Source organism: Megalops cyprinoides, chromosome 5 (genome assembly GCF_013368585.1).
Source record: "Megalops cyprinoides isolate fMegCyp1 chromosome 5, fMegCyp1.pri, whole genome shotgun sequence".
Taxonomy (NCBI): Eukaryota; Metazoa; Chordata; class Actinopteri; order Elopiformes; family Megalopidae; genus Megalops; species Megalops cyprinoides.
In genome coordinates this window covers 32,328,526-32,339,008 of record NC_050587.1, presented here as the reverse complement: position 1 = coordinate 32,339,008, position 10,483 = coordinate 32,328,526, and positions in this window count along the sequence as shown.

Here is a 10,483-nt window from a genome sequence, read left to right as displayed (position 1 = left end):
GGAAAAACTCCAGGTACATCAAGGCAGTGTATGCATATATACTTACTACAAGTTTATTTTCACTTTTGGCCTTCTGCCAGCAAACGTCAAGAACTAATTTAGGTTTTACATTCATCTAGTTACTGATCGTGCTCAGTATATTATGGATATACTGCAAAGATGTATGCAAAAATAAATGCATAAATAAAAAGAAAGTTCTCCTTCACAGAACATTTTATATATTCATTCAACAAGGACTCTGCTACCAGACCTGACCTTTAATAAGTTCTGCCGCTTGCACTCAGTTTTCATTCTTGGATAGAACAGAGGAAGGTTGTGGCAGACACAATTTGTCAGAGCTTGGGGCGTGGGTGCTGAAGAAGACCTGGCACTCATTTATTACTCCGTGGACTGTTTGCTAGGGTCTGTTTCCCAAATACTAATTGTGGTAATTAGATGCCTTGTTTCCAGAACTCAATGACAAAGTAAAAGGGTGCAGGTGGTGTGCATTACTCAAGCTGTGATGGCCCTCAATGATGGCACGAAGGAAAGACACACAAGATTACTTGCGCACACACACACACACACACACACACACACACAGACACATACACACACATGAACCCCCGGTGGCTGGAAACTTCTGCGAACAAATTAGTTTGAGATTTGTCATTTATATGCTTTTTTTGTTAAGTTTTGATCCTTTTTTCCCCATCTTTTCCCCACGCTTTCCATCTCACCGTTTTCATAAAACGTAATACCCAAACAGAATGCGTTCGACTTTATTTACAATTCAATAACTTGAGCGGAGCAGTCAGAATATTTCTCTCCTGATTATTTGCCGTCTGTCCTCTCAGAAACCCTGGATGGATAGAACGAGGTATAAATAAAACAAAGAAAAAGTAATAACAACAATAAAAATGAGGCTAAAATCCCGGCACATGTCAGATGCCCCACCGCAAGAGTGAAGGCAAGATGCATTATTACAATTTTGCCAGAAAGACCTGAGCTCCACGGCGTCATTGACCGGGCTTCATGCAATCCGTTTGTGCCGATTCCAGCTCCGGCACCATTCATGGCTGACATTTATAGGATCTGCATCTGTATCGAGGAAAAAAAAAACACATTGTGTACACTTTTATATGCTTATTTTGTGCACGCGGTAAAGATATTATGATTTGCGCTTGACATATCATCACTTTCTGCACCCCAACCCAGTGTCTCTCCATCAGCTGGTTGCTCTGACACCCTGTAATATCTCTGTGCTTCTCTGGAAGCGGCGAGGCTGCCAAACCATGTCTCAGCAGCCGGCCCGGCCTATTATGCTGGAGCTTCACTTCGACAGGTATGACAAGGAGATATTGTTTTGTTTTAAGAAGCTCTCGCCAGTACCAGGGCGTCACTCACTTCTCAGCCTCTTTGTAATCCGCTTTAGGTCAAAGTGGGGATGGGGAGATGGGAGGGGGAGGAGAGAGGGAATGATGGGATGGGAGGATGGACAGGAAGAGTGAGAGGGAGACAGAGGAATGGGTGGGAAACAAACTCAGGAAAAAAGTAGCCTGAAATGTATTCAGACTGATGGAGTCACAGGAAGAAAGCAGTCTTGTGTAACTGGAGTTTAAGGAACTTGGAAGAGTTAAAGTTAACACACTTTGGTTTTTATGGAAGATCCATGTGGAAAATTAAACTCAAGACACAAAAACTCTGGTTCAGGAAGCTCTATTTCATCAAATTATTCTTTTAAAAACACTTGAGGATAGTCATTCCAAAGTTTGTACCTTACACTCTTAGTTCAGTGAACCTTATTCTTTGGTCTCCATTATCCAAACATTCCCTCTTCCAGTCAGTGCCCTCCTGCTATTCTCTTCTCCACAGAGAAATACAGTAGGTCACTAAAGAAGGAAGGGAGAACAGGAGAAAAAATAAATGGATGAACTGTGTGATAGGAAGGAATTTTGGGCTTAGGGAAAAAAAAAAACACTAGGAAAAGAAAGGTGGAGGTAGTGGTGGGGTGGAGCTAAAAATGTAACTACGTACTTAGCAAGCACGTGAGGAATTGGGGAAGGAAATTAAAAACACTGGGGTTTTGTAAAATTTAGATCAAATTGTTATTTCCCATTCATTTTTTTTTGTAACGGTAGAGGCAATCGATTTGTAAATACCCACCCTACAACTTGGGGTGGGGACAAGGGGAGTTGACGAGATTACAACCACAGCCTATGCTCCTGACAATGATTAGATTAACACTCATTATATACTATCTGTGTCAGCCTCGCTCCTCTTCCCCCTGGGCTCCTGGCAAGGGGGAGAATGGCAATTAAAAAAAGGAAGTTGTCAGTCTCCATCACCGTGCAACTGCGTTTGCCCCCGGAGAGTTTTTCAGATTTCATTCTAAGTCTTCTGTCTCTGCGAGAACCCCCCAACACCCAGCCCCCCTTCCCTCCCCCAATGCACACACACACACACACGCACGTACACACACACACACACAGGAATACGCCCCCTACACACAATCATTAAATGTTCTGTCATCCTACCTGTGAAACAGGGGGTTTGAAAGCACAAGGTCCTGCCATTTCTTTCTCTTCTCTCTCGAAGGTTTTTCGGCGCTCGTGCCGCACCTTTCGGTCCCTCTGTTCGCGGGCTGCCTCGGGAAGGGTGAGAAGTGGGCACGGATGGATTTTCCCAGATTCAAGGGCTTCCAGTCTGCTCGAGTGGTATTGCATTTGCTGGGTTTAGAAAAGTCATACAAAAAAAGCACACAGGAAGCTATTTGTTTTTCCTATTCTGAAGCCAGTGGTGGAAATAAATGTTGGTTCCTTAGTGCTGCCAATGTTTTCTTTTTCCTTTTTTTTGGTTTTATTTATTTTCTCCCTTTAACAACTGTACCAAATTATGGTCCAAATTGGGTGGAAAATGTTATTGGAAAGTGGTAACCCTTCCATGTTGAAATTGCAATTGAAATACTTTAAACAAAATATTCATCAGCACCGTTTTACTCAGGTTATTTATTCCCTCCAGCACAAGACACTGGGGAAAATTTATAATGATTAAAGAAAATCTAGTAGCTAAAATAGCAGGCTTTCTAGTCATCATTGAAGTGAGCCAGACGCGTAAAAAGACCATTTCCCCCATCAGGGTTTGTTACGCCTGTCGTGGGCTGTAGCTTTCCTCGCTAGTAGAAAGCCATCTCTGATCTTGCCTTAAAAAGAGCCTCAGATGTTCTCTGTCCAATGGCTGCCTCTCTGTTGTCTTGGATCTTTTGGGTCGTCTCTCTCTCTCTCTCTCTCTGCCGAGGCCTTAATTAACAGAGGCACGAGGTGTGCCGCACTTCTTTTCATATTCTACCTCTCTTTTCTTCCCTCGCTTTTCCTTTCCTCTCACCTTGCGTGAGAGCGGGGGCCCTCCCTTTCCCAAAGCCGTCGCTTCCCTCTGATCTTTGGCACTCGTGAAGCGAAAGTAGGAGTCGACGGGCGACGGCGCGCGTGCCGAATCGCCGGGGGGGGGAGGGGGTGAACAGAGGCGACCGCAGATCGGCGTGGCCCCGTCTCACCTGTAATGGTGTGGTGCGAATTTTCCATAACGCCCCCGCGGCGGGCGCCACGTCCACCTTGCCACCTGTCACAGCCTTTCGGAGCCGGTGAGAGGTGGGACTCGGCTGTGCGGCAACCCGCCGGCATCGCACCCTATCCGCCTCTGTTTATCAGCGTTTTTATCTCTTCATGCGTGAACGCATGAAAGCTCCGTTTATATGGCCCTGCTGTTTCCGAAATTTCTGTGTGCCTGTGTGTGTATGTGTGCATGTGTGCATGTGTCCGTGTGTCCGTGTGTGCGTGGGTCTGTTTGGGCATGTTTGCGTGTGCGTGTGTGTGTGTGTGTGTGTATATATGTGTGTATGTCTGTGAGTGTGTGTGTGTGTTACTTCAGAGTGAAATGCCATATATAAAGATATTCTGTTCTACATCCTTCACACTCAGAATCCGGACATTTATGCAACATCGAAGGAACAGCAATTGCAGACTCAGTATGTACAGTGTGAACCTATTGGTTTGTAAGTTAGCGTCTGGTAAAAGCAATATTGGAACATGCAACCTTAGGGAAAAAAAATGCTGGCATAATCAAGTGCTACTCCACCGATGTCTGTATGTTGCTATTGACAGGGTACGTTATGTGCACATGAATGCCCTGTAGACTTTGTAGATGGAATGCGTGTTTGGCAATATCCATATCATTTGATTATGAATTCGCTCCGACCAAATATTGTCCCCCTGTAAATAAGTGCTGTTCTATCAGCATGCAGATGGTCCTGGGGCTATTCTGAGATGTGAAGCCAATGAGGGAAGCTCCTGGCTCAGGAGTGCTGGGATGGCAGGCCTCTCAGAGGGCCCACAAAGGGAGTCGTCTGCGTGCTTGCATTTAACAGTAAGAGTGGATGCCTCACATTGTTGTAGATGAAAGCCCTTTTCTTCACACGGTGGTTACACCCCCTCCCTTTTTGACCCCCCCCCCCCCACCCCAAACCCACCATCTCCCTGAGATCTGTAGATGTTTTTGCATTATTTTGTATGTGTTTTCCTTACTGAGTTTTTTTTTTCTTTTTTTTCCCAGTAAAAGCAACAGTGCTCGTAATGCCCCCCACCCTCTCCCCCTCTCAGTTGTATCTCAAAAGCCAGATCATCCCTTGGGTGAAACCACTGGGAGCTTTCATTTCCAATGTCTGCATATATAAATCACTTTTTTTAAGCGTGAATCCCTCATCGTCACTGCACTCATGCATTTAAACAGGTTTGCACAGTCCTGGGAGTAAGAAAACAAAGGACGCAAACCATCGCTTCAAATGGAGAGGATTTGACTGTGTAGATAGTTTTTTTATTCAAAGCAAAATCAGCTATTGGAGGAAGTTCACAGTTCTCAAGCATCCTCCACAGTCACCTCTTTCTAGCATTTAAGCCGCTGTGTGTTGACGAGGATGAATGGAAAACTAAGGGAGCCACATGCTTGAGTCACTTTGGTTGGCAACCATGTGTCTGAGCTAAATGTGACCCCAACAGACATCTATCCCAGCAACAATGGTTGGTAGATTTCATTATTGTCATTTAGCAGATACTGTTATCCAGAAGGACTTACATAGGTTAACACTTTTACATGTTAACCATTTATATAGCTCTATATTTACTGAGACAATTCTAGGTTAAGCACCTTGCCCACGAATATAGCAGCAGTACCCAAACAGGGACTCGACCAGCAATCTTTCGATTACAAGCTCTGCAGGTTACTACTATTACACACTGCTGACGTGCCAAATGTTAATGGGTTCATGCTGTCAGACAGAAAAAAATAATGGAGCACATCTGAGAACGTCACCCCACTGGTGTTTATCAAAGGGCAGAGTTCATCCCATTGACATCAGCATAAATGCTCACAGTTCACATTCAGTTGCAGTATCTTCATGCCATTGAAGGGACCTGATCTTGATGACCCGATGATCACTTATATCCCCCTGTGGAGCAGTGCAGTGCATGACTCAGTTCATTACCACACAGGATCTGGCACTTTCAAGACAGAGCAAGTAAGCAGGAGGAGGAAACTGCCCATTTATGGAACACTGCAGTGAGGGAAAACACCACACTTCAGTGGGCCTTTGACTAAAACCATACCCGGCTGCCTCACAGTTTAATCTTGACTGACCTGCAGATAGAAGTTAAGTTAAGTTTATGCTCCGTTTTTGGAAAAGCCTTGGAAAACACCAATTGCCATCATTACCAGAGGGGAACATAGTGGTGGGACACTGAAGGTTTTTGGCCAGAGCTGCACTTGTGCTTTGGTGGATTTAGGTTCATTGTAGCTCATGTTCTTTTGCTCCCTGTGTGACTTCTAGAGTACTCCTCCAAATGCCTTCTCTGTTTGTGTGTGTATGTGTATGTGTATGTGTATGTGTATGTGTGTGTGTGTGTGTGGGGGGGGGGGGGGTTAAAAGACATGGCCAGTGTTGATTCTTGTTAGGTTTAGACTTGTCTGTAGAGGGACATTTTCATCTTTATTCATCCAAGGAGATGTCCTTAGCTGTAACTAAAAAGAGAACACTTTGCCAATTATAAAGTCCTCTTTTTTAATGAGGAAGAAAAAAAATGACCCGTAGGAGAGATGCCAACACCCAGCTTTCAGCTCTGTGCCAGAAGTATCATTCGAACTAGGTTTTGCCAAGACTTTGAGATTCAGAAGTGTCTGATTTTGCCATCGTAGGCTTGTCTATAGGCAGTGACCTCTGTCTCAGCCTTCTGCCACCCGAAATGACCTCCATATCAGCCTTGTAACTCGCAATTAGAAAACTGGAAAGAACTTAACTTATTGTATCGACTGATGTACGGGAGCTGTATTCTGAACGACCTGATATAAAATAAACAATACAACTCGGATGACAAAAGGTTATCTGACCCATGCAAATCTGTGCAGAAGCAGAAATATCAATCTCAGTACATGGTGCATTATGAGATTGATAATAGCTCGGAGGTGCACCTGCAGAGAGTCGAGAGACACCCTTCCTGCAGGCAATTAACATTCAGTAAACTGATGAAACGGAAAGGGGCTTTGAAAGTCACCAGCTTCGCCGCTTCCTGTCTGCTTTCTTTTCTTTACTTTTTGCGAGCGAGTTTGGAAGTATCGCCAGCCTCTGTTTACCTCCATAATTAGGTCCCAAAGCATGCAATTGCAACTCCATTATAAAAACAGCGAATGGTCGAGCGGTTTATTGATAAAGCATTACACACGCCGAGCGCATTAAATGTTGAAAACGTAGGCCCGTAGCATTGCAGATGGATTCCCAAAACCAGGCGTTATCCCGATTAAATGTCATTATGTTGTAATAACCTCATTTCCAACTGTTGTCAAAAAAAAAAGAAAACAAAATAATACAAAGATTCTCTGAGTCTTAGTAATGTGTTAAAGACATCTGTGAGAACGCCCTGTGAATATTGGAAAAACAAAATGCACAGTGCTCCTTTGAGGATAAGCAAGATGAAAACTCCAATCAAAACAATAACCTATTGTGTCACGTCGCATGGCGGGCCCAGCTTGCAGATCCTTAATTGTGTTTGCCACCAGCTTCGGTCCAATCCTGTTCTTTCAGGAGAGCGTGATATTTAAGACTGACTCCAGTGACCCTCCACATTTACAAAGTGTCATCAGGCATCAATCAGCGAGGTGCGTATTAGGAGCTTCCTAATACCGTGTACGTCGGGATTTATATTTCCAATTAAATCAGCAAATTATATGATTATCTTCGCTGATGAATGAGGTAATTTTGAAAGGGGGATCGCACCGTTCATTTTGTTTTCTTGAAAGATAATAGCGCAAATAGCATAATTGCATTGCTGGCGTCGAATATTAATGCCGGCCGCGTGCCTCGGACGTCTGGCCCGGCGGCCGCTTCGTGTCGGCGGAACAATCTGCCCCCCTCGTACGGCTTTTCGCACTTATTAGAGATCCGCGGCCCTTGACTGTCACTGCGAATCGCACCGTGGCACGGAGAAGTCAATTTTCTGCTCAGGCGAGAAATGCTGTCTTAATGGAGAATAAATCAGAGCCACCATTACATGTCCGCATGCACGCACACACACATGCACGCGCACACACACACACACGCATGCATGCGTGCATACTTGCATGTACACACTCACACGCAGACACATTCACTCAGGCATCCAGTCTGAGCTGAGAGCAGAGCAGTGCTCAGTTTTTTCGACGATTTTCCCCTTTAATGAGACTGCGCCCAGATTAGTGTTTATCTGCGCGGATCCAGCACACAGAGCACCTGGTTCAGCCCTTAATTGCTTTAGGAATTGATAACTGCGAGGGCCCTGATTGCAGGTCTGGCCGATAAAGCCGCACGTCGATCCGTCAAACGGAGCTGTTGGCACCGACGCAAGAATCCCCGTGAAGAACAGCAACTTCGTATCGGGTTCAGAGGAAAAACACAAGCTCTCTTTCCTCTCCCGCACCTCTGCCCATGCATTGGCATTGGCATTAATTATCGGGCCTACATTGATGGATATTATTGAGGGGAGCGTCCTGACACGAGCCTTGGCAGTTATATTTTGCGTTCTCGTCTGACCCCGACACGTACGCCGGGACGTGATTGATAGAGTTACATGTCAACGTGTTTATTTTTGTTCCTGGAGCCGCGCGTTAATTAAATCTCTGTTCCATTCCTAATTGTCCCCTTTTAAAGTTTCATGTTTATGAAGTTGATTTGGGGCCCCTGGGCTCAGAATGAAATGGAACTCTGATGAGGAGCATTTTCCTTTCTGAAGACATGTATTTTTTTTTTCTTTTTCCAATATTCTCTCTGTGCTTTACCCAGAGAGGAAGAGAGAGGGAGAAAGAGACAGAGAGAGAGAGAGAGAGACAGAATATGAACTTTCTCTTCACCAACTGTCTGTCAGCACCTCCCTGGAGGCCCATCTGGGCTAAACGTATTTGAATGTGAATAAATCTGAGCCTGGGTTTATTGAGTTACTTCTCTGTATTGCTTTGCTGCAGCGCGGTGGTTGACCACTGTTTGCACTCAGAACGGTGAAATCGCCTCTGTGATCAACTGGAGCTCTGGAGTGTGGAGTCCTTCATCTCCGGGACACAATGTGGAATTATGCTTTCGGGTTGCTAATGCCCCCCTTTATTCATTTTAGGACACCATCCACTCAGTCTAGCTGTATTTCATAAAAGGCATGGTCTGAGCCATACGCTACCTCAAGTAATAAACATATAGATTGCTCTAGGCCCACTTCATTTCACAAGGTTGCCTGTGTTTAGAAAGCTGGACTAGGTTTAGAATACATAGCTACATTAGATAGCTACATTCCCTGGTATTATGTGTAGGTAAGTAGTTAGCTTGCCTCCCGTTTACGAAAAGGACAAGTGAAACACATGCTAGTGAAGTAAGCATTCTGATTTTGCACAGATTTAGGAAAAGCCCTGTGGGATTGAAAATATAATGCTGTGTACATGCACTGTGTTGTGTACAGTTATACAGAGTTATTGGTTATGTAGGTTCTCTCTAGTGTTATGACATGTAAAATTTTCCCGGTCTGCTTGGTTGGCTAGAAATGGCATAAATACCAAGTGCCCACAGGAGAAAGAGGATAAAATGGTGGATAGCCAAGAGAAACTGTCACACCTGCTGTAATGTATACAAACCTTGTTACTAGATTTGCAATAAATAAAAGGAGATGAGCTTTAATTTTGTCATTTTTCTTATTTTTATAATAACACCTTTGATAGCCACAACATTTGTAATTTTAGCAACCTAGCACTGGTCAACAAAACACAACTTTGACTAAACCATCAGTTATTATAACTTTTTGATCTATAATGTTTAATTTGACTGGGAGCATCACCACTTCACTTCTAAATTTTGTGAAAACATAAACAAATAATAAATCTATAGGCCAATAAAAGCAACAGCAGATGACAATGCCTAAAGAAAGCACTATTCCACTGCTCATATCTCGACACACTTGCCCTATCACTAATACCATTGGTGTGACAGCGTGTGGTCACTGACAAGGTTTTGTTATTAAACTAATAGGGGGATTCACCAAAGTGTTGGCTGTCCCCAGAACAGTGCCTGTTCTTATTTTTTATTAAAGTGAAGCTCTACTTGCCCTTGGGTCAGAGCTGTAAAATAAAAGTGCATATCTGTGAGTTCTCATAAAGTGTGAATACATAACAAAAGTGCCATGTCAGTCTCTGCCCATCCTGCGAGGGAAATGCTTGTCCACTCCAACAAATTCAGAGGTATAGCACCGGGGGTTCTGCTTAGGGAACACAGTACGTTTCGTCTTTTATTTCCCACAAAAATATTTCCACACAGCTGTAATGCACTTTATTAAATTGTCTCACACACAGACACAAGCATGTACCCTGCACACACACACACACACACACACACACACACACACAATCACCCACTCTTCACCAGCACAGGAGGGTAATGCATTCATTCATCAATTATTTACTCAAACCTGCAATTAAAAAGCGCTTGTTTACACATTGAGTTGCAATGCCTAATTCATTCATTTGGAATGCTTTACAGTGAGAGCGGTGCATGCATTAATGATTTTATGTATGAGATGAGTCTGCCCAACATAATTCAAGGTGCTTATGTGCATATGAGGGACCCTCAACACAGTCTGACGATAGTGTCTGTGTACAGATGGTGGCAGTTGAAGTTTACAATAGGATTCATCCCCCAGATATCTGCACTTCCCCTGCTGTGTCCAGACAAAGCTTTCCCAAATTCTCTTGTGTGTGAATTTTATTTCGTCATCATAGCACCACTTCACTCTGAAGTGTAGTGATGTCTATTTGAACGTATTTAACATTTCATGAAGAATTTGGTAATGGTTAACTTAGCACACATGCATCAAATTAGCTGTGAACAAGCTACCAACAAGCATATTTAAAGACTGCTATTTTACATAAAGAAGCATTGAATTTAGGCCACAGC